Source organism: Gopherus flavomarginatus, chromosome 19, assembly GCF_025201925.1.
Source record: "Gopherus flavomarginatus isolate rGopFla2 chromosome 19, rGopFla2.mat.asm, whole genome shotgun sequence".
NCBI lineage: Eukaryota > Metazoa > Chordata > Testudines > Testudinidae > Gopherus > Gopherus flavomarginatus.
In genome coordinates this window covers 20,935,261-20,959,242 of record NC_066635.1, presented here as the reverse complement: position 1 = coordinate 20,959,242, position 23,982 = coordinate 20,935,261, and the positions used below count along the sequence as shown (strand labels likewise).

At 48.6% G+C, this 23,982-nt stretch overlaps 1 protein-coding gene across 1 annotated transcript in view; it reads left to right on the top strand.

The window, feature by feature from the left end:
* DOC2B (double C2 domain beta) overlaps positions 1 to 23,982 on the top strand; it is a 133,682-nt gene that overhangs the window by 77,619 nt on the left and 32,081 nt on the right. The gene's annotated exons all lie outside the window — the stretch shown is intronic.

Here is a 23,982-nt window from a genome sequence, read left to right as displayed (position 1 = left end):
TGAGTAGTGAGTTCGAATTCCGGTAGCCGATTATGGAAATCTCAGGCATGCCATTAATGGATGATTACAGAGGGTGCATTCACATTGAGGCTATGTAGCAATAACCTGTGCTACTGGGTAAAAGAAAAGAACCAAGTTTTGAACAGGGTGTGAAACTGAATTGTGTGTGTCTGCGCGTGCTTGCCCCCGCCTCTTGATAAGATATTCAGAGATGGATGTAGTTGCTAACTATGCCAAGATGATGGTAAAGCTTTCTGAAAAGCTGCGGTGGATCCTCTAGTTAAAAGCAGCCCTTCAGCTAGGAATAACATCTGCTTGGATGAAAGCACTCTGTACAATTCAGGATCTTAAGCCACTTGCTTATGTGACATTCTGAGCTGCCTCCCTTTAGGAAAAGTTAACAGCCAAACTTCTGAAAGTTGGTTTTTCTTTTCCCCATTGGGTATTAAGATCACATCTTTGCAGCTGCAACTTCCTCAATTAATTAGGTGATAATTAAGGATTGAAATTGTGTCTCTTCTTAGCTCCACACTTCCCAGGAACACCTGGAATACAGTTCTCACTTCTTGGTGTTTGCACTTAACTGACTGAAAACCTTTCCGGGCTCCTGTGTCACGAGGAACCATACAGTATGCTCGGGGTAACGAATTGCCCGCTGGCACTACTCTAAGGGTGTGCACTGAATGGTAAACAGGGCACACGATAAGAGAGCCGAACTTCCCCCAACTTTCAGATTAGCAGCATGGCATACCGTCGCTCTCGTTTTGAAGGGAGTGGAGTGTGCTTGGACCATGGGAACTGGGAATCATGGATACTAGTCCCAGCTCTGCCACTAGCGCAACGTGGTGGGACCTTGGGCCAGTTCCTTCCACTTCTGTATCTGTAAAATGGGAGTCAGCCTTCCCTGTGCCAGTGCAGTGCTGGTGGAGAGACCGCATAAAGATCTCACACATGGGGCAGGGCTTCCTGGGTCCTCAGCACTGCTCCCAGCAGCACAACTCCTGCAGGGCCAGTTGGCTCAATACAGAGCCAGTGGCGAGAGTGCCCCACTGCTGAATCGCTTCTCTGGTGCTGCAGAGTGTGGCAAAGATTTTGGCTTTGGATGTTGTTGGTCCTGGAGAGCCTGGCGCCCTGCCAGAGTGTGGTGGAAAATCCAAAGCAAGTGACCTTCGTTCCACGTAGCCAGGCTGTCAGGAAATGGAGCCATTGCATAGGTGCCCAACCAAAGCTACCCAAAGGTTAGAAAATCTGCCTGTCTGTGGGGTGTGTCCAACTCGATTCATACAGTTTAAGGTCAGACGAGACCATTGGATCATCTAGTCTGACCATTGGATCATCTAGTCTGACCCCTGGTATAACAGGATTTCACCCAGCTGCCCCTGCACTTAGCAGCATAGCCTGCTTGTGGACACAGAGAGCCGGGACAGCCACTCTCCAAAGGGGGTCAGTGGACTTGTGCAGACTGGTGCCCCGTATTCCCAAAGGTCTAATGCCACTGCCCTTCTTGTCCTCAGATCTTCTGGGAAGCAGAGTTGCATCCTGACAGGCTGGAGAGGAGGAAAGTTACTCATTCAAGCTGAAGAGCTTGACAGGGTGAGCTAATGACAGCAGCTTCCAGCTGGGGGAGATCAGCTGCAGCAAGTCCCATTCCGTAATTCTCTGATACTTGAGCACCGCAGTACAGTCATTTAGTGCGGGGAAGCCGGGCGTGTATTGGGTTACAGCTGGCGTTGGGAGTATTGATTCCCTTCCGCCAGAGAACAGTTCTGCGTATTTTAATTGTGGTTACATCTGCACTTGGAGCTGAGTGTGTAATTCTCAGCATGGGTAGATACAGCTGCACTAGCTCCGATCCAGCGAGCGGGCTAACAGCGTAGCTGCAGTGATGCAAGTGGCAGGCCTGGCTGGCTGCCCCAAGTCCGTATCTGTCGGAGATGCTAGGCACGTGCAGGGGGCAGCCAGCCTCTCCCTCCCCTTGGGCCACCCTGGCTGCACCCTAGTGTAATGAGAGCTAAATGCAGGTACATCTCTCTGCAAGCTGGAAATTTCACCCCCATCTCCAAGTGGAGAGGCAGCCTGTTATCTATTATCTAACCCTTCCCCCATCCTTTCCCCCTTTGGAGGTATTGTCTATCCTTCCACCTCCATTTACTGAGGGCGGAGTTGTATGCATAGGAATTACCAGTGGGCACTTCCAGTGTCCCAGCACCTTCGGTGACAAGCACCATATGCTACAAGGGGAAGGTACAAGACAGCCCGTGGGAAGTTTGCCCTCTAACTAAGGTGGAGAGGAAGAAATTATACACCTCCAGCTGCAGGTGTGTGTGTGTGCGTGAATGCACACAGCTGAATTCACTGCAAATCTATCCCCACCCAAAGCTGACATGACAGGCTGCGTTGAGAGTTAACAAGTCCACTTGCCATCCCCTGCATGCCTGGCATAAAAAATGCTCCCAGCCAAGCAGCCATTTGGAAAGAAGCTACTGGCTGAATTTTGCCCACCCTGAGTTCGCTGAGATGCCCACCCTACCATAATTATTCAAGGCTCAAAGTTTAGGTACGCTCGCCGGCATCCCCTTTCTTCCCCCCTGCATGCGCTTTAAGAGGTCTTCTCTGCATCTCCGCACCAGCAGTTGGGCTGATGGATTAGCATTTTATTGCATGGGATGGTAGGGGGAATTGCATTTTTGATAGGTTACTATGGCGACCAGAGCCACAAAGATAACCTAAACCTCTGAATGAATGTACCCTGGTTTAAACAGGCTTAGATTCTCAGCCATCTGTGGCTGAAGATTTTGTGAACAAAAACTGGGAAAGTTTGACTAGTGGCACTTAGTTTGTTTTCTGGAAGAGGCTCTAGAAAGGAATTAAAGAATTGCAGTCCCTGAAATCAGCAGAGCAGCACTGCTCTTTGCAGCCACAGCTCTTTGTACCTGGATTGAGCAGTGAGCAGTCTTTTTGTCTGGCCTGAGATTTGTTCTGGTGCCCCACTCTTTGCATCCCTCCTATCATGACACTAGTCTGGAGCTGGTGCCAACATTTATTGATTCATCTAGGCACCCATTCACAAAAGCACTCATTATTCAAGACAACACTTAAGCACATGCTTAACTTTAAGCATAGGTTTAAATCCTTTTGAAGTCAGTGGGACTTACGCACCTGCTTAAAGTTAAGCATGTGCTGACATGCCTTGGTGAACTAATTTAGCAAAATTTCACATAGAAACATTCACTAGTTTTGGTGGCCAACAGAGTTACATGGCAGAGTGAAGTTTTCCATCACAATGATCTTGTTTGTCGTATCCATGGTGGAGCCAATATATAAAATTGAAGTGGTCCTCATTTTCATTGAGAGTATTTCCCAGCCTGCTCATTCCTCTTCTGCTGCCTTGGGAGTGGGGAATTCAGTCAGTGCCATTTTTGTTTAGTTAATTCTCTTATTGTCAAGCTGCAGATGAGATCAGACTTCTCACAGATTTGCTACAAAGTGGAAATTTTTTTCCCTCCACAGGTTGAGTTTTCTCGGAGGATGTTAAATAAGGTGAACGGGTGTAAGGTTGTGAAATGTTGCACGTCGGCATGCAGCGATGGTGTAAACTGCATCCATAGGTGTGAAAGAGCATTTGCCTTTTCCATGAAGAGGAGGGACAGCTGTGTGGTTAAGGCCCTGGATGGGGTCTTAGGAGAGTGGGATTCAATTTTGGGCTCTGTCATAGACTCCCTGCATGACTTTCGTTGTTACTTTTACCTTCCTGTGCCTCAGTATAACAGGCAGAAAGACATCTCCTTTGTCATGTCTACTTAGAAAGCTGGTCAGGGCAGAGACTGTCTCTTACTCTGTGTACATACAGCACCTAGTGCATTGGGATCCCAATGGGGTCTCTATGCTCTGCTATCATACAAATGCATAATAGAAACTCAGCATACAAAATAAAATGCTGCAGCTTACGCACAACCACACCACAAACAGGGTGTGCGTGTGTGCGAATCTAATGTGAAAGTAGCACTTGCTGACTATTTCCTCACTTCAGTTCTTTGTATGACCATAATCTAATGAAAAATGCCCACTGCTCTGTTGGTAACAGTGCGCTTCAAAGCAGCAGGGACGGTGGATACGCTCGTTCTAATCAACCCAGCTTCGTTGAAAGGCAGCTGTAAGAAGTTGAAAGCGCCTGAGCGACGCCCCCTTGGTTTGAGAGGAGATTGCTTGCCAGATGCCTCTTTGGTGCTGAAATTCGCCGCCTGGCAGGGAAATTGATGTTGGAGTCTCTTTAATGTAAAAATAATGGATGCAATCAAAGCTGCTGCCAGTCCACACCTCCCTGCCGTTTGGGAAGCTGTGTGACTCAGCAGAGCAGAAATGGAACAGGAGCCAAAAATCTTCCTCCCCTCCCAATCCAAGTCCTCCGTGGGCTGGCGGACTTCACACTTGGCTTCAAACGTTGAGGGTCTGGATCATGCCTTGGTCTAATGCAGCAGTGCAGGGAGTGAAGATGCTTTCTTCATGGAGGCATTAATGCTGCCTGGATTGTCGCTCCAGACCCTCGCGGGGGAGAGCAGGGGCTGTTTGCCTCATGCTTTCCCTCCCATATGCTTTCCACCTCATGAGTGAGGCTCTGTAGAGACATGGCTAACCTGGCTCCTACATGCCCACAGATGATCAGGGTAGGGGCACCCCTGCAAAGGGCTGTATCGGATTACTCTCCCCACACTTCGCCCCCAATGCAGCAGAGACATTGTGTCTCCAGGGTGGCAGAGGAACATTGCTGCTTGCTGAAGGCTGGGCACTAGGAAAGTACAGGTCATTGTGAGCTCAGAGCGTCAAAATTCAGCGCTTCGGAGGTGGCTCTGCTTTAACGGACTGAGTCACAGGAAGAGGTGACATTAAAAGAGAACAACGATGCTTTGAGGATGTGCTCCACAAACCAGTGCGAGCATCCGCAGGAGAGAGAACATGAGGAAACAGCCTAGCAAATTCCCTGGGGGGGGGTTATTAATGAATCAACCCCCTAAAATAACACTTCTACTTCATGTACTGCCTTAGCACTGAGGACTTTGAAGGGCCGGATCCAAAGCCTGTTCATTGAATTCAGTGGGCTTTGGATCAGGGCCAAAGTGCTTTGCTAACGGTTAACCCATCCACCAACCTGGGATGCTAGGGAAGTAAAATTCAGGCCTGTAACCAAAGGCACAGAGAGATTAGGTGACTCTTTCAAGGCTATGCAGAAAGTCAGTTGCAGAGCAAGAACAGAACCCAGGGAGTCCAGTCGTGTGCTCTAACCATTTGGACAGTGCTGCAGACTGGTGCAGCCAATGTGCTGTAAGCTACTAGTCCTGCAGTATCCAGCCGAGGCTGGCTTTTGCAAGACAGTGAGTCATTGCAGGACTTGCACGACTCTCGTACACCAGGTGACCAGCCCCGCTGATGCCTGGGGTTGATCACTGCTCTGGGCTGGTTGGCTCGCTGTTTCTGACATGCTTTTGAATATTGTGTTCGGCCTGGGGCCTTGCTCCTGAGAACCTGGCACTGAACGGAATTGCTGCACCTGTAGCAATGTTGCTCCAGTGAAACCTTCCTTAACCAGGCCTGTGTTTCCCGCCTCTCCCTTTCTGTCACTTCCCAAAGGATGAGGAATAGGAGCGTCTGGCTCACAGGGGGAGTATCCCGTAATGAGCCGACTCTCGCCACTTGCTCATCAGTCTGATCACTTCCCAAGGACGGGGGAGAGTAACCACCAGGGGGGATTATAACCCTTTTTTAGGAACAGCGCATGGGGCTAACAGGGGAAACTCACCACTTGCAGATGGCTCCAGTCCAGCTGACAGACATGTGGCAAGTATAGTAGGACAGGGATGTTCTGCAGCAGGCCGGTGGTGCATGGAGCGTGTATTTACTCCCCTAGCGATAAGGACACGGACACTGGTATTAATGAATCAACCCTCCAAAATAAGACAGCCATTTCGGACTTCACCTAACACCTTGTGACTGAGGCTCCCGAAAGGCCTGATTCAAAGCCCCTTCATTGAAGGCGTGGACACTAGCTCCTGTACCATTCACAGTAGTGAGAGGATTCCCCTCCTCTTTGAAAATGAACATGAGACAATTAGCAGCTACCATTGATTGTCACACAGACAGGACCCAGCCCCTCTGCCAGCACAACTTGGCTCACACCTACAGTGCATCCTTACTACCTTTGCCTCAAACACTCCCCAGTCAATGCCTGTACCCCTGGGTCCCGAACAGCTCTGTAGGGCTGCAGTCCCTGACCTGCAACATAACCCTGCTCTGCTCTGCCATCCCCGTGTGCCCTACTCAACTCTGCCAGTGTGTCTCCAGCCTAACAAGCAGTGCCATCTGCTCCTCCAGTCCTGAGCTGGGCTGGTGCACAGAGGCTGCCGGACTTTGGTGTTCTGCTCATTCTGAGATGGACAAATGTTGACTGAGATTTTTCCTTTTAGCCTCAGGTAGGATTTGAGCCCAAAGGGTGAGGGGGTGATGCTGGTGAATGTAACCCCAGGAAACTAAAGTAAAAATTGCCAAACTCCTTGTTTCATGCAAGGAGCATGGGAGAGGGAGTGGGGGTCTGTGTGGATGAGACACGTCCTAAGCAGTTGTCACCTCTGGTTTGAGGTGGGGGAGCCTGTAATGGAAAGGAGCAAGACTGTCATACACAGTGTGAAGCAGTAGGGTCTTGCATAACTTAATGAAGTTTAATATGAAGGATCTCTCAAATAGAAACAGCCAGCCTCTGTTAACATGCATCCTGTCCTTAAATGAAATAAACTTTCCAGATCCTGGAGATCAGCACCAGCCCAAATTCATTTTTCTAACAAAGCCCTTTGGTTCTTTGAAACATTTTCCTCTTCTGAATGAATACATTGAAAACAACAGAAGGGTTTGGAAGATGTTTTGTTGAGTCTGGTAAGAGTTGTGTTTTCATACCACAGCTGTAAATGAAAAGTTAATATAAAATAAATAAATGAATGGAGATATACCTATCTCCTAGAACTGGAAGGGACCTTGAAAGGTCATTGAGTCCAGCCCCTGCCTTCCCTACAGGACCAACTACTGATTTTTGCCTCAGATTCCTAAGTGACCCCCTCAAGGATTGAACTCACAAACCTGGGTTTACCAGGACAATGCTCAAATCACTGAGCTATCCCTCCCCCTCAATGAATTGTTAGCTGCTCAGAAAATGTGAGTCATAATGTTTAATTTAAACTAGTGCCTGCATTTTATCAGTGCAAGTGTCATAGAGCAAAGGGAGGAAGGTCTCTTGGAGAAGTGTGTATTACCTGAGACTTCAGAGATACTCACTTGCCAAGCAGAAAACTGACCTCTCCACTTCCATAATCATCTTTTCACTAGATGTCATAGCGCTGGCATGGTATAACTAGCCAAGATAAACAGACACCAAAAAACCCCAAAACCTTATTTCTTGTTTCTAACAAGTTTGAAAACTAAAACACCAATATTTTCCTCTTGGTGCTGTTGTCCTAGTGTCTCATATGTTAACAGACCAAGGCACAGTGAGATCCAGTGGCTGGGGATTGAAGTTAGACAAATTCACCCAGGAATTAAGGTGCCGATTTTTAACAGTGAGGTTAGGTAAGCTTTGGACAAAATTATTAAGGGATGTGATAGATTCTCCATCTTTAAACCGAGACTGGATGTCTCTCTAAAAGACACACTTCAGGTCCACTACGAGCTATGGACTGGATGAATGGATCATGGGCGAAATTCTCTGATCTGTTTTTATGCAGGAGATCCGACTAGATGATCTCTTCTGGCCATAAAAATCTATGGGCTTGATTCACCTTAAGGCTGCTTATGCTACTCTGGCAATGAAGAGGGGCTTTACAGGGGGCATAAATTATGTTTATACCCAATTAGGGCTCCTACCTTAGCATGCTCTACAGTGACCTTGATATTGATGAGAATCAAGCCCTTTGGTTCTATACGCCTATGTAATATTCAGGCAGGGAAAATCAAAGCTGTGGGGTCTGGGGATTATTGACTGGAGCCGAGGCAGTCTCTAGTAACCAAGCTTTGTCATTGTTACCACCACACTGTGTATATAACCAGTGAGAGAGCATGCACATCTGGAGAGAACAGCCCGAAGCTGCAGTGTTGGGGTCTGGGGCCATCTGTGGCCATATCTCCACCGGAAAAAACGGGCTGTGTTTTTCCATCAGGATTGCAGTACCAAACTGGTGTAAAATCCTAGTGGTGACCCGACACTAACTTTAGCTTGTCATGGCCAACTCCGTGTTCGTCTCCCTGCTGTCCTGGGGTTGACCTCAGCTAGCTAACTTGAGGCCAGACGTACACTTTGTCTCATCTAGGCTTTTAAACTGACCTAGCATGTTGGTGTTTTTTGCAGTGATGACACAGTGACATCTTTCTTATGTGCCCATAGGGCGGCTTGCAGCCCAAAGGCTCTGACCCTGGTAAGACTTATTCACATGCTTAGCTTGACACGCGGTGAGTAATCCCATTGAAGTGTAAGCCTTAACGGGACTGGGACCAAACTGTCTAACAGATTGCACTTATGCAGCAGGCATAGGCTGCGCCTATACATAGGCTTGGCAGAATTCGATTTTTATTTTTTATAATTTTGACAGATAATATTGATGTTTATTTTTAAGCATGTTTTCCATTTTTATTTATTTTAAATTTCCGCAGTTGTGCAAAATTATGGTTTGTAAAACTTTTTTTTTTATTTTTAGCTATTTAAATTTTCACAATTGCAGGAAATTACGGGTTGGTTCAGACAATGGAGGGTCCGAAAATTATTTATTGAGGGTAGATGTTGAGAATCAAAACGTTAGTTTTATAGCTGTTAAAACACAAACTGTTAACATCACATGTCAAAATATACAAAGTAAATATCCTTAAATCAAACTCTAGTAAGTTCTCAAGCAGCGTTTTTCTTTTTGTCTATCTGTAAATGTTGATTATCATCAATGGAAATATTTTTCCATTGGTTTGTGTATTCTATCAGACATAGATCCCAAAGTGCTTCACAAGCAAGTCTGTATAATTGTTCCCAGAGTATTGGCTGCTCACCTGACACTGGCTCTTCCCCCTTGTTTCTGTCCTTAAAGGACAGCTAGGCATAATCTGAACACCTACTTCTCCATTTAAGCCCCTGCTGAAGTTGGGACAGGGACACTGAGGGACTGCAGCTGGGAAGGGATGCCTCCATGAGAGGCACTATCTATAAGATGTGACTCTCACTATAAATAAGTTGCAAACAGATCTGACGCTCTCGCTGCAGTGAAATACAAGACTCATACACTTCTAGCATAGCATGTTTAAAAAGACTTGATAGGCAGAGAAGATGACATTAGTAGTCTTAACATCCACATCCCAACCTGCAAACAACTCAGGTGCACCGAGGCAGGTCAAAGGGATTGTTGCTGATGTGAAGTAAAGATCCTGTTTCTACTGGCATTGGAGCTTTCTTGTAAACGTAATATGTCCTCTGTGAAACCGTTAGCCTCTATTCAAAGGTACAAACACTCCTGATACCCCTCGATAGATGGCTGTATCCAGATGAGAATGTCAACAGGACCTCATCCTGTTACATCTGTGTCCGTTTCCATCGCAGCCTCTGCTATCTTATTAACCAGTTTCTTACTGATGAGCTAATAACTGCATCATTGGAGGGAATTGACTCTGCAACACTTACGAGGAATAGCTTTAATTCTCTTGGAACCCAGAGGGAATTCCCCACCCTGCCTCCCTGTCTTTTACAAAAGCCTGGATAGCCCTAGCTCTCAGCCAACAAGATCCCTTCTGCTCGGGTGAAGAGTGTACCTGGTCTGGAGCAATGTGAGATGGCTTGCTTGTGGGTGGTTGACTCTCTCCACCTGTTTTCTGGCTATGTCCCTCCTGGCGAGTTGCTCAGGGTGAGAATTCAGCTTTAGTGGGACTTGAGTTTGAATAGCTTTAATGGTTTGGCATCATTCAGCATTTGCAACACAAGGAAAGAGGGCCTCCTGTCTGTCTATTTTCAGCCTCTTGGGGTTTAGTTGAAGGTTCTCAAACTCAAAAACTTGACATATAGAATTTCTGTTTTCTAAAGGGTTTTTTGCCTCACACTATGACTGTCAGAGCCTGGATTTGCCAACCTTCCACAGAATAAAGAGCTGGCTGCATTTTACTGGTGGAAAAGGTGTTAACTATCCTTGGGCATTTGAGAAAGGGACAGGCTCAGAACTGGATGGGGTTCTTGATTGGTCAGGGATAATTGGGTTTTAGCACCGAATGGCGATGGCTGGATGGGCAGTGAATTTAAACAGGATTATGATTTGTTATATGCTTGCACTGTGCTTAGTGTGGTGGGCCTTCTGCCTCCATCCAACGACAGCTTCTGTTATCTAACATATCCTTGTACTAAGAAAGCTGAAAGCACTCTCAGCTGTTAAATGCTTCCTTCCCTGCACTTCTAGTTCCCTTTCCCATCTTGTCTTACACAGAGTAAGAAACAGTCTCTGCCCTGGCCTGTGCTTGCTAAGTGGACAGGACAAAGGAGGTGTCATTATGCCTGCTATACTGAGGTACAGAGCTGTAAAGTAACTCGACTACAGTCACGCAGGGAGTCTGGCAGAGCCCAGAATTGGTCTGCATTGAGGTCTGAGGTGTGCTAACATTGTGCAGTTTAAGAGGTGTTCCAACACCGCATCCTTTCACAGCGTTGACAGGCACTGATGCTGCACAGGTCTTGCTGGGGACACAATTGTATACAACCTAGGACCAGTTGTGGCAGCCTGCCAGTAGCCCTTGCTCCCATCCCCTTCCCAGTGTCTGTGGACACACAACAACAGAATGAAGCATCCCATGTTCAGCCTCAGTCCCTTCCTTCCCTCCAGTGGATCCAAAATCCATTCTTTAAAGCTGAGAGCGCACAGTTCTGACCTGTTTCTTTCCTACCCAAAGGGGCTCACTTTCCTTTTTGTGCACGCTTCGCCCTCTCCCTACTCCTTGCCATGTTATCTCAGTACTTGCTCTCTTGCAGGGTTGCTTCTGTCACGCACTTCTGCAGGCTGCCTGCTCAACAGGGGGCTGGGACCATTGTAAAACCTACTTCGGACTACGTGCCATCAGCCCAAGACATCCGGATATAAGCAAGCGTGCGCAGCCTTTGTCGGGAGCATTCAGCTCTCACAGTGTGAAGCATGGACCCTTGGCCTTAAGCTGATGCAAGTAAACATCCATCAGTTTTGAAACCATCCCTGTTTAAGATGCGGCAAGGGAACATGGTGCTCCACATGCACTGAGTGTTTATCGTTCCACTGGCTTCTCTCCTGAAGCTCAGAGTGGTCTCTGCAAAGTAATGAAGACACGATTCATTAACTGCCAGTGCGGGAAAGGCATTTATAGATTTAGCATGGAGACGAAAATTCTCTGAGCATCACTGAAACTCTGTAAGCAAATTATTGCCATTATGTGCAATCAGCCAGCACCTCTGTTTGTTTGCTGTTAAGAGAGCCGTGTAGCTGGAGATATCGAATTTATGGAGAATCGTCAGCAGGGTTGGAACGTATTTGGGGTATGGTTGGCTGTGTCCAACACTAAAATCACTCTCAACTCAAGACCCCAAGAGGAAACCCTCAACTCACTCCCCAAAGAATTCTTGGAATGCAAGAAGGTGAATTCATGGCTCAGCAGAAGGAAAAACTTAATCACTGTCAGTAAGGGCTTCTCCTGGAAGCTCTGGTACAAAAAAGCAAAACCATAAGCAGAAAGGAAACTGATAGACTTCTCAGCTTGGGTGCAAGCTGGTCCTGTGAGTCTGGCTGTGAAGGCCTGGTGTCCCAAAGACATTCCACTACCTGGTTTCCTGCGCAGCCCATAACCTCTAAAGTGTGAGAGTCTGAGGCAGTGTGTAACATTGCTCCTGTCCCAGTGTCCTCCCCGACAGGATCCTTGGCAGCACTCATCTGCTTTACCTCTACTTCATGACTTGTTGCAACTCACATTTGCAAAGCAGTTTAACTGCACTGTGATAATACTGGGAGCAAACCCTGGTTTGGAAAGCACTGATCACTGGGTATTAAGCAGCGAGGCCCATTGCTTGAAATGAACCATTTGTTCGTTACTCGTAGGAGTTTATAGCTGGAAAGACGTGCTGTCAGCAGACTCCTTGCATTAGCTGGATGAAAAGGAACTAGTTTAAGGCAGTCTGCAGTCTCTGTTCAAATGGGGTAACTTCATTAATGGCAGTGGGTTTACTCTGGATTCACTGGTATAAGTGAGGTAGCCTGGGTGGCGAAGGTCTCTCCAAAGCAAGGCATTAGGAGCTGGACTTGTGCAGACTTCATTAAAGTTTAATAAAACTCGATCTAGTGCTAAATGAAATCACATTTCTCCTGCCCCTGGCGTTTGAAGACAATTTAATAAGAGCCCTCTCTGGCAGCATGGTCAGGCAGGAGAGGAAGCAGCCAGCCTGGCTCTTGGCTCAGAATAATTTTATTTTAGTCACAAATGACCTGGGTATTCCAATAGAAGAAAGGGAACAAGGCAACCAGCCCGGAGTTGCATGACTGCTGCTTGCTGTGCCAGGCTGCTGGAGTCAGTTTGCTCTTTAGATATCTTGAGGGGCTGCCTCAGCTCAGAGTGATTCTTGTCAAGCACGCTGTATGCGTCAAGTGCTTGTCCCACTGACCACCCTGGTAGATGTCCATTGTCAGGTATGCTTTAGTGCTTTCCTGCCGCCTTTTCTGTTTTTCTTAATTAGAACTCTTTTAAGGACTCTGCTTCTGGAAAGGTATTGTCGCTACTTGAGAAACTGCACTATTATCTGAGAAATCACTCTCCACAGCTGAGGATTCTAGCGTCAGGAGCAGCGTAAACCTCTAACCAGCATCTGGTGCTGGCCTCTGTCTGAGGCAGGGCACTGGACTAGATGGACCTGGGTTCTAATCCAGTCTGGTCATTCCTGTATTCTCTGGGGCTACGTTGCCCATCTGTAATAAGCAGGCACTGAGTTGTGGTTATCAAGATATGTTGATCTGAGAGGTCGTTATTGACTGAGGCTTGGTCAATATTTTCTTCAAAAGGGTGATGAACGCTGATGTTCACTCGATCCTGAAGTCAGAAGATGGATTGTGACCTGCATTCTGTATGCCTGCAGCAGGAGTGTCTGAAAATCTCTCCAGTACTGCCATGAATGTCAGAGGTGTAACAGGGTTTTGGTTTAGAAAAACATTGTAAAGAAACGTTAGTGGAACTTCTGAAACAACACAGTCAAAGGCAGGTCAAGTCCAAGGACCAGAGAGAGCATTACCTCTTATGAACCCATCTGGAAGTTGAGATTTACATAGACTCTTTATTTCGTCAGAGGTAAATACTAGTTTTCACACAGATTCATGGAGTGGTGGTGTAGCTGTGTTGGTCCCAGGATGTTAGAGAGACAAGGGGTGAGTGAGCTAATATCTTTTATTGGACCAGCTTCTGTTGGTGAGAGACAAGCTTTTGAACCACACCCAGCTCTTCTTCAGGTCTGTGTAAGCTTGAAAGTTTGCCCCTCTCACCAACAGAAGTTGGTCCAATAAAAGATATCTCCCCACCCACTTTGTGTCTCTGGTTTTCACATAAACAGTCCTACTCTGAATCTTTCCTGAGAAGATCTGAGGTTGGAAATAGCTACATCTCCTCCTTTCGGTAGTGGCTGCTTCTGGATTTCTAGCACTGAAACTAGCTTGACTCAGTTGTGTATTGAGTGTGGGTGGTGGTGTGTGTCTTTCCTCGTCCGAGCAATCTTTGATGCTTTGCGATTCAAATGAATTGGCCTCCGTGGGAGGGGGTTTCATTGGATTGTGTGGAGATGAAAGGCTTTTGGAAATGGTGCTAATGCAGTTGTATTGAGATGAAAGGTGAAAGAGTCTCTGCATTGATCTCCAGCATGCGGCATGAAATAGAAAGGAGCCGGAGATTACACCGCTAGAATTGCCTGTAAAATATCCCACCCATCCCTGCTTGGGGATGGCTGGGTGGGGGCACCACAGTTAGATGCACCTTTCCCTCCCCTTTGCCTTACCCCATCCACAGCTGTGATTAAAGTTAGAGAGTCGCCTACATAAACCCCTGTGCTTTTCTTGACGGGCCGGGCTCAGCACGTGAGAGTGATGGGGGACAGCAAGGTGTGGGGTTGGATTTCTCTGCCCCTGGTGGAGTTTGTCCCCTGTTCTACATGTGTGTTCACACACAAGCAGTTAGAGACTGACTGATAATGCTGCCTCCTGCGAGTGCTGGATGCACCAGCTGGGATGTATTGGGGAGGATGCCCCAGACCTCGCCAATCCCCAGCTGTCAGTAGGGTATGAAGTATCCAGGCTGCCATTTTCAGAGAGGAGCGAGGTACCCAAAGGCATGAGACTTGCATGCCCTAGCTGCCCTCTTCCCACTCTCCACTGGCCCCTGCTGGGTTCAGATGTGGGTGTATCTGGAGCACTGGGGGAGGTGATTCGCAGGCCACTGCAGAGAATGTGCCAACAATTCCAGCTGGTGACAGATGGCACAGCTGGGCTGCAGCAGGGAACGGCCCTGTGCTGACAGCAGGAGGCTTAGGGATCCCAAATGGCTCTCTTCTGTCTCTCATATCTCTGGGTCCCCTAGCTGGGAGGCTGCTGTGTTTGGGAGCTTAGTGCTAGCCTCTGGAGTGAGGACCAGCCTCCCCTGGATAGTAGTAACCGGTAGAAGTTAGCATTTGTACAGGGCTTTGCAGCTCCAAAGCGCTCTGCAAACAGAGACTAATTACTGCAGTGTCTGCCACATTAATTCTTCAGAGGATGAAATAAACAAACAACCCCTCAGCAAGGTTAGATATGTAACAGATCCCAGCTTTCATCCCAGGTATCGCTCCTCTGCACACCCTGGCCACTCAGAATCCCAGGGCAGATTGTCGGGGCTAACGCAGATCCAGAGTTAGTCCCCGTCGCTTGAGCGCAGGGAGATTCCCCACTAGCTGCTAGCAGTACAGAGCCTGTGACAGACAGCTGAGCAATTCTGTTTCCATCCAGTAGAGGGGGGTGATGCCCATACACAGTAGGCCAGCGGTTCTCAGTCTGTGGGTTGGGACCCCAAAGTGGGTCGTGCCCATTTTAATGGGGTTGCCAGGGCCGGTGTTAGACTTGCCGGGGTCTGGGGCTGAAGCCAGACGTCCGAGCCCCACCGCCCAGGGCTGAGGGGCTTGGGTTACAGCCCTCACCCGCCGAGGGCTGAGGGGCTCAGTCTGGGTCGTGTAGTGATTTTTGTTGTCAGCAGGGGGTTGCGCTGCAATGAAGTTTGAGACCCCTGCGCTAGGTAGTTCATACCCTTATTCTTTATGGGCTTGGTAGCTTCTGGCTGTGCTTTCTGTTTTTACTCAGCGGCTGAGGGAAGGGCACTTTTGCAAGAGGTCAGCTATAATAATTGCTTAAAGAAAGTACATGGTAATTAAGTTATGCTGTTAATTTGCTGCCGGGCAGAGAATGAGAGAGGTCTGGGAAGCGTACTGGGCTCCTGCTTAATGGCAGAAGCAGCCAATTACCACAAGAAGAAGGGGAGGGTTAAAAGAAGGACCATAGGACCCCGTGGACCATTAAAGCAGCCACAGACTGCTTGCATAGCCCCTAGTTAGATGTGACTTTTCATCTTGCAATTGAAATGATGCCCCCGGCTGTTGTAGGGGGACTAACATCATGGCAGGCTGTGATTCTGTATTGCATCAAGGAGGGCCGATTCTGTTCTCCCTGCCTGCTGTCCCAGAAAGGAGCAAAGAGGGACTGAGACATGCACGTTGGTGGCTTACGTTGTCTTTACGTACATGTGTAGGCTCAAGGGAAGGACAGCCCAGTGGTTAGGGAACAGGCCTAAGACGTGGGAGAGCTGGGTTCAATTCCGTGCTCTGCCACAGACTTCCTGTGTGGCCCAGGGCAAGTCACTTAGCCTGTCTGTGCCTCGGTTTCCATCTGTACAATGGGGGTAAGAGCCCTGCCTCACGAGGCGTTGAGTGGATAAATCCATTAAACATTGTGAGGTGCCAAGATGCCATGGTGATGGGGAACAGATAAGTACCTTGGATGGAAGCAGCCAGGGAAGGGAAGGTGCAAGGAACCACATGCAGGCAAAGCTGATCAGAATGTCAGAGATTGAGCAATCCCAGTGCAGAGTGCGAGTGGGAAGATAGGGGCTGGAGCTAGCCTGGCATGAGGCGGGGCTGGAGTGTGTGGCTTCTTCCCCACCTGCTAGCACCCGGAGGCATGTTCTAGGACAGCATCCTTGGAGGTGCTACTTCTGCACATGCAGTCCTTGGAGGTGAGCTGTCCCCTGGATCCATTTTCACACCAGAAGGTCCCCATCTTCTCCCTCCCCAAGCCCAGCGAGCTGCAATGTTTTGGAGCTGTGTCCACACTTGTGAGTGCTTTGCTTTGCTCTTCTAAGAGGGTTCTCCCTCCCTGGGAGCAAAGCAGCCCTTGTTAACTTGGGGATTTTCTTTGGGGATCCCTTGAGGTCCTTTCCTTGGCATTAACCTCGAAAAATTCTATCCAAATTCAAGTTTATTTTAATGGGAAACCGTGGGGGGAATCTGTCCCCTGCTGGGTTTGTGCTGGATTCTGCTAATAATTTGCTCCCCAGCACGGAGTGGAGCATAGACTCCAGTATGTTAAATCAATCTCTGGTGATTTCATTAGCTGCTAATACAGGCTCTGGAATTATTAGCATACACATTTATTAGCATGCTTGCTGCCTTGATCATTTAGACCGGTCACTTTTTTTTTAAATTGTTCTTCCCTGTACAAAAAAAAATGTATCCTGCATGCATGGAAGCACTAGTTGTACCATTTAAATTACTTCAATTATGTTGGCTTTGGCCCCAGTTCCTCATGGAAAACAACACTGAGCCACTGTAATTAAAATAAATGTGACAGCCTTATCATATCAGCCCTCCCCACGACTTGGAAACGCAGGAGTTTGTTCTCATCTTGATGCACAGGGCGGGCTCACGTCCCTCTTTGCCTACACACAGAGTGACAGCGTGCTCTGAAACTGGAGTGGGAGGAGCAGCAAGGTCCACGTGCATTGGCAGCCAAGGTAGGATGCCTTGGGTGGAGCGAGAAACCCAGCCATGTTCTCAGGATTTTGTGCATGCGCTTTGCAGACAGTCTGCATGGGCTGCAGTGCAGCCAAGCTGTGGGATGAAAGCCCGATGTTAATGGCAGGTGTCTTGGAACCAAAGTGGGTTGCAGACATTGTTAAAGTGAACAGGTGCCTGAAGCACTCAACTCCAAAGGAAAGGGCCGACCCCAGAGCCACCTCGCCCTGCCACATGACCCGGAGGGGAGTGTATAGCTAACGGGGTTTACTGGATTTCAGACTAGGGGGTTGGGACCCAATTGGCATGTGGATGGTGAGCAACAGAGTGTGCCTGTTGCTGAGTGTCTGTTGCTTGATGATCTACACTTCAAAGTTGCATTGCCTAGCCACGTCAATCAGGAATGTGGAAAAACCCGACCGACACGACTATGTCGGCAAATCCCCCAGTGTAGACACAGCTGTGTGGGCTGGAGAGGGCTTCTGTCCGCATGGCAGCGCTCCTACACTGACAGACGGACTCCTGTTGTCGTAGGCCGCCCTCTGTTGAGGGGCCATGCCTGTGTGGATCCTTGGAGAAGAGCGAGGAACAGGCAGAAAGGCGCCTGGCCTGAGCCTCCAGCACAAGGGAGCTGTATGCAGGCAGGTCTTTTCCCAGTACCATTCTGGGAAACAGGAGCTTGTGTCATCAGAGAATGTTCACAAGTCACACAGAGGAAATACCCTGCCTCTGCCTCACTGATTCCTCATCCAAACAGCGGTTGCCTTCCCAGGCCCTGAACTTCAGCCGAAGGCAGCACTGGAGAGGCAGTGAGCCGCAGTAAAAGCACCCGTCACGTGTTGCAGCTACGCTGCCTGGGTGCCCGAAGCCATGCACACATATCGCAACTTCTGCACTCAGTGGGACAGTGTCTCAGCCTAGCGCCAGCAACAGGAGACCTGAGCTCTCATCCCTCTGTGCCAGTGACTCACTCAGACCTCGGGGGGTCCCATCCAAAGCTCACTGAAGCCAATGGGAACTTTTCTGTTCACTTCAAAGGCAGCTACATTGGGTTCTTGTCTCCTGACTTTCAAACCTGCAGCTGCCACTGATTTGCTGGGACTTGTGGATGCTCAGCATCTCAGACGGTGGGTCATTAACCGGGCCCTTTCGGAGGCTGCCTCTGTACGGGGGGAGGAGGGGAGGGGGTCAGGCTGTGAGGCTGGCAGACTAGATGGCAGCTCATTGCCAAGGTCCCCAGGCCTCAATTGAACACTGACCGTTACAGAGCTGGCACCAGACTGGCTCAGCTGTGTGCTGGTATTGTTAAACTAGAACTATAAGACTGCACTGAGTGCTTGTGAGCTGCTGCCTGCATCAGTCTCACTCACGACATCTCTAGCCCATACTGTAAGGCATATTTGAGCATTTGCATTGTTAGCCACTAGACAGGAGAGAGACATTAACTCGTGTGAAATGCTGGTCCCCAACCAAAGGTGGTGTGTCCTGCCTGACAAGGAAGGCCTATCAATGCCAGACAGAATAGATTGGAACATTAAAGAGGACAAAAGACTTCCTTGTTACTCCACCCCTCCACCCCGCTCCCTCCTCCACACACACATGAAGATAAGTCTTGCAAGTTAATTCCTCCCATCAGCTGAGTTTGCAGTTCAGAGCAGAAGAGGGAACAAGGAGGAACTGGATCTCATTGCTGTTCGACTCTGAGGGCAAGGGGTTTCTGGGCATAAGCAAGGGATCCTCAATTGCTTAGCTTGCGTTAGCCCTAAAGGACATCTAGAGCTTGCTTCTATTACCTTTGGAAACTTAAGACTTAAACTCATTTGGGTGTGTGCATTTACCTGCCTTAACCTTGTAAATAATTCTCTTACTTCCTTTTCCCACGAATAAATCAGTAGATAGTTTATTATGGGATTGGCTACTAGCATGGTCTTTGGTGTGAGATCTAAAGTCCAATTGACCCGGGGTGAGTGACTGGTCCTTCGAGACTGGATATAACCAGAATATTGCTGTGATTCATGGTGTAGAAGCCCGTCTCTCACAAAAACAGTCTTGCCTAGGTGAAGAGACAGATAGGGGTATCCAAGGGGGCTGTCTGTGACTCCATGGTTTGGCTGCTATGGTGCCTGAGGAATATACACGCGATACTTGGTTGATGAAATCTAAGTATGGGACTCAGCCCATTTGGGGGTTGTGCCCTGGGTCTTAGCAGTGTACCCTGAGGTTGGTACTCATGCTCTTGAGTCTGCAGGACAGCTTGACACAGGCTACCCTGTTTATTGTGAGTTACCTGAATTGTGGTAGCTCCTGGAAGACAGACAGACAGACACCAGTGCCAGCCCCAAGGAGCTTACAGAGACCGACATACACACACCAGTGCCAGCCCCAAGGAGCTTACAGAGACCGACATACACACAGCAGTGCCATCCCCAAGGAGCTTACAGAGACCGACAGACCAGTGCCAGCCCCAAGGAGCTTACAGAGACCGACATACACACACCAGTGCCAGCCCCAAGGAGCTTACAGAGACCGACAGACACACAACAGTGCCAGCCCCAAGGAGCTTACAGAGACCGACATACAGACACCAGTGCCAGCCCCAAGGAGCTTACAGAGACCGACAGACACACAGCAGTGCCAGCCCCAAGGAGCTTACAGAGACCGACAGACCAGTGCCAGCCCCAAGGAGCTTACAGAGACCGACAGACCAGTGCCAGCCCCAAGGAGCTTACAGAGACCGACATACACACAGCAGTGCCAGCCCCGAGGAGCTTACAGAGACCGACATACACACACCAGTGCCAGCCCCAAGGAGCTTACAGAGACCGACATACACACACCAGTGCCAGCCCCAAGGAGCTTACAGAGACCGACATACACACAGCAGTGCCAGCCCCAAGGAGCTTAGACACTGACTGCAAAGGGAAGTCAGGTTCCCAGCATCCATGACGGGACTTCGGGATGATATGGGGCCTGTGAGCTCTCTGGGTCAGGAACCATTTTTATTTCTATGTGTTCAGCACAACGGGGCCCTGATCTGAATCAGGGCTGCTCGGCACTAGCGTGATGCAAATAATTGTGAACAGTGTTTTATGTTCTTAAAGCACTTTGGAAATGTAGAACCCAATCCCTACTCAGGTGAGGAGTTCCATTCACTTCAGGGGGGCCAGCCTGCAGGATTGGGCCCATAAATTGTTTGTTTCTATTACCATAGTGGCTAGAGACCCGCACAGAGACTGGGGCCCCATTGTGCTAGGTGCTGTGCATACATATAATAAGAGGCAGTCCTGCCCCAAAGAGTTTACAGTTTAAATAGACAAGACAAGAGGGTGTGTCAGGAAGCAGACACATGGTGAGGTTAAGTGACTTTCCCAAGATCACACAATGGGTCAGTGGCAGTGCTGGGAATAGAACCCAAGACCTGGTCTAGTGCTTTGTCTGCTAGCCTGTGCTGTCTTTCACCTGTAACACACCACATAAGTCTTGTTGCTCTACCCTGAAAGCAAAGGATAAAGGAACAGACTGATATGTCAGCTGGTCTAGAAGCACCTGCAGTGCCACCTAGGAACAGGTCCCGTCTCCAGTTCAGCCACTGCCTGTACCTGCTGGAATGAATGTGTTGTCATTGCTCTTGATTAAAGCACACGGGAAACACTAGCACCCAGATAGTTTCCATAAGAAAAAATAGCTGGAGATCAACGACCAGGAGCTGCACGTTGGCAACTGGGAAAGTTTTCAAGGGCGAATGCATGAATTCTTTAATTAAAATTAATGTGGCCATTTCTGCTCCTGGGCTCTAAAATTCTAATAAAACCCATGATAACTTATCTTATACACAAAAATTAAAGTGCTCTGGATACAGATGGATTTTTCCCTCAATATTTATTATTTCTTTCAACTTGGAGCCAAGGAAACTTTAAGAAATAGGAATTTATATGGCACCCTATAAACTGCAGTATAAATTGTACACCAGGATCTCTTCAAACACCAGCTGAGATACAGGTACCACTGAGGTGCAGGACAGCACCAGTTTGCCACAGAAAGAGAAGCAGAATCTTTCACCCAAATGAAACGGCAGGAGTATTGAGCTAGGCAGAATATAATGTACCAGAGCTGAAATGGGAGTATACCTCACCAGTGTTGTTGTTTTATTATTTGTACGGTGGTCGTGCTTAGGGACCGCGTCATGGGCCAGGACTCCACTGCATAAGCCACTGTGCAAACAGAGGTGGTCTCTGTTCTGAGGCGCAAATAATCTATTAGTGCCTTATTTTTGCAAATAGTGCTTTGCGATCTTTAGGGATCAGCCTCTCCCCAAGAGGAATCTTATCTGAAGGGGACCAAAATACGACTGAAAATAAAGTGTAGATTTTTGACACTGAGGGTAATTAACCATTGGAACAACCTACCAAGGGTGATGGTGGATTCTCCATTGTTAAATCAAGATGGAACATTTTTCTAACTGATCTGCTCTAAGGATTATCCTGGGGGGCTGGTTCTCTGGCCTGTGCCATAGAGGGGGGTCAGACTCGGTGATCACAGTGATCCCTTCTGGCCTTGGAGTCTATCAGTATGTGAAATGATACTGCCACAAATACAACCACAGCTACCTCTGGCTGAGTTGCTGGCTGGGATTCTGGCTGTCATGACTCCGTTCCAGCCCTGCCGCTGACTCGCTGCTGGGTGATTCTGGGCAAGTCACTTAGGGTCAGAGTTTTCAGATGCACTCAGAGTTAGACCAACTTGGAGTGTGTTTGGAAATCCCACTAAGTCTCTCTGTGCCTCAGCTCCCCACCTGTCACACAGGGATAGTAACACATCCCGCCCCCCAACCCCCCATCCTTGGCTGCTGTGTCTATTTAGGGTAGACTGGCAGCTCTTTGGGGCAGGGACTGTCTCTCCCTATAGGCTTGTGGAGCACCCAGCCTAGTGAGGCCCCGATCTCAGTTGGGTCCTTCTAGGTGCTACTGTAATGTAAATTGGTAAATATTAATAAGAATAAATGGGCACTTTATGGTGCTTCTCATTTGTAGATCTCAGAACACTCTACAAGCCTGGCCTCAAGCATTAGGTGAGCATGAAGTTAAATGACTTGCCCAAGGTCATACAGCTAATGGTAGCAGGGATAAGATTAGAATCCAGGAGCCCAAACTCCATTTTCCCTGCAGTGCTTCCTGCCGCTCTATGGCCTGACCCTGCAACTCCTGCTGACTTCAGTGGAAATGCTCAGGATCAGGCCAGTAATTTTCTGTGAACGAGCATGCCTCCTGCAGAAGCCTATGTGTCAGTGCAGGAGTAGGCAGCTGTCACGTGTCTACCTCAGGCAGTGGAAGAACTCCTCTGCCGTGCATCTCTCTGGGTATTGATAAGACGCCTCAGAATTGTAGGTGTGGATTTTCTGTCGCTCCAAGCCAGCCGTGGCGGTGTCTGGCTTTGGCCTTATAGGCAATATCAGAACAAGTTAATGTGTAATTTTAAACTTAGTGATCAACCCTGACCAGAATGGTGAATGCTCTGCAGCTGTCAGAAAATGAAAAGGGGATCGAACTGAATTGGCCAGGCTTATGGAATGAGCCATCAATATGAAAGGGGGAGGCAGCGAGCCAGTGCCCTCTGCCCTGAGGTAGGGCTGTGTGTGCGTGCGTGTGTGAGAGCTGGCCGGATTATATTGTTCTCTGCAAGCAGCAGAGTTGCATGCGTTAGTGTTTCATTGCTAACAAGGGGGGCTGAGGTGGGGGTCTTATTCCATTTCATGCTCGGGTGCAAACTGGCACACGCAAGAGCGAGCGTGAGTCCCACGCCTGCTTTGATCACCAGCACCAGCCAGTCTCCTCCAGCATGTATTGTTTGAGATCTGCAGGTTCTCTTGATGCTATGGTGGTGCTGTCACTCTCAGGAAATGAGCTGTGAGCACAGTCTAACTCTGTCTGTCAGGTACAGGACTTGGCACTTTGAAGCCCCCACCTCTGGAGCTGTATCTGCAGCATCTCAGCCTGCTGAGCTATTTCTAGCTAATCTGGGGTCTTGTTAAGTGTTTAAAAGCAGTACTGCAGAGGAACAACATCCAAGGTGACAGTCTCAGCTGCTTTAACTTTCCAGCATTGAGAGCATGTGGCAGAGGAGTGAGATTCCAGCCTGGAGATGCCTCTCTTTGCTCCTTTTACTTGTCTGAGTTGCAAACTTTTCACTGCAAATTTTTCAGGGCAGCATTTGGTTAGTTTGGGGCCTCGGCAGAAGGACTTGTGTTAAGCAGAGAAGAGGGGAAGGGAAGAGTTCATCACCAGAGGTTTTGTTGTTGTCGTTTTGTGTTCTGTACAGTGTTTAATGCAAACTATGCTCTCATTCCCTGGCGCTCCTTGGACAACTCCCCAATCCCACCCCAATCTGTGCTCCTGTTCTCCCAACACCCATTAGGTTTATCCTAGGCCACAGGAGCCAGAGAATGAAACTGACCAGCCTTGTTTCCCCATCCAAGCAGAGTGAAATTCCAAACGTCAAGAACTGGCAGGAAGCCGTAGGGGGTGGCTTAGCAGTGTGACCATCAGAGTCAACATAGCTGCAGCCAGAGTCCAGTGCAGCAGCATCGACTGCACCTTTCCGTCCAAGGTGGATACACTCGGTTCACTGTGTGCGTGGAAGCTCATGTTTAAACCCCGAGGCCTTCCCTGCTCTGACTGCGAGAGTGTGACAGATCCAGAGGTGCTGCTGCCAGGACTCAGTTTGCCCCATGACTTCAGCTGATGTCGTCTCACCCCTTCCACTGCTGTACATCAGCTGATGCCCTTAAACCAGAGGTGGCTTCATTTGAATGGTGGTAAAGTGGTCTGGGATCCTTCAGGAAATGCACTTCAATGATATTTGAATATGCACCTATGGCTGCTCTGCTTCCCCTCTCTTTCTGA